Raw genomic sequence first — 1,224 nt, forward strand, 5'->3', positions numbered from 1 at the left:
ATCTTTAAACATGAGTCTTTTGTAAAAGACCTTCTGAAAGTAGAACATTTTTTTTTCTCTTCTTTCATCCTGCTTAGATCCTACATCTCCTTAAATGCCAGGCTCAGAGTTGGCCTCTGCTAAAAAACCTACCCTGAGAATTTCAGCCTGCAAGAATCCCTTCCTTCTCTGACTCCAATTCATTCATTCTTTCCTCAAATATTATTTTATGACATATCAAATATGTATATGTTTTATCAAATATTAATTTCTTCTCTAATGTGATTGCTTAGTACAATGATTATGGCTAAGCCTATTGAGTACTTACTCTATGTTGGCCCTTTTTAAAGCACTTTACATGGATTATATAATTTCATTTTTATAGTACTTTGCATGCTTTACCTATGGGAAAACTGAAGCATAGAGAGGGTAAGTAATTTATCAAAGATTGCTCAGCTGTTCCTTGGGTGAGCTGGGATTTAACACCGCTACTGTGGCTCTGAGTCCATTAATTGTACTAGAATACTGCCTCAGCTGGACTATTCTAGGGAATAAAGTAGACAGAGCAAATACACTTCTGTCCTCTGGAATGAATTCACAGCCTGAGCTACCCTACTGAGTCTGGATCATAAAGGGTCTTGAGCGGTTTCCTGATGACGGTCTGTGGGTAACTCTTACTCTTCCATGCTGTGTACTCCTGCAGGGCTGGGATATTGTCCCCTTCTGCCTTCCACTCCCATAAAGCACACACTTAGTGCCCAAGGGTTACTCAGTAAGGCCTTCAAACCGATGGCTGGGAGGTAGCAGAAAGAGATCTGAGCACCTGGAGACCAGGGTTTGCTTCTGTCACTGTGAAACACAGGGAAAGTTTCTCTACCAGTCTGGTGTCTGTTTCTTCATAAGGGAAATGAGATCATCTTTGATGTTCTGAGAGAGTGGTAAGATCTTCCAGTGATACCTTAGGTTTTTCTCACCTTGTAAAGAGGAAACACTAACATAAGACCCTCCTGTGGCCCTGAGCTCTCTGATCTGGCCCACGGCCTGTAATTTCTGGGTTAAACATGAGAAAGCTATCTCCACACTGCTCCTTTTTCAGTATGCAAAGATGTGAATGGAAATCTTTTAGAGGCTAAAAAGCAGTGCTAACTTTCTCACTGCTACATGTAATCACAGTTACAGTGTGTGTGTGTGTGTGTGTGTGTGTTTTGAGACAGAGTCTCGCTCTGTTGCCCAGGCTGGAGTGCA

This window comes from Colobus angolensis, unplaced genomic scaffold (assembly GCF_000951035.1).
Source record: "Colobus angolensis palliatus isolate OR3802 unplaced genomic scaffold, Cang.pa_1.0 Scaffold56, whole genome shotgun sequence".
Taxonomy (NCBI): domain Eukaryota; kingdom Metazoa; phylum Chordata; class Mammalia; order Primates; family Cercopithecidae; genus Colobus; species Colobus angolensis.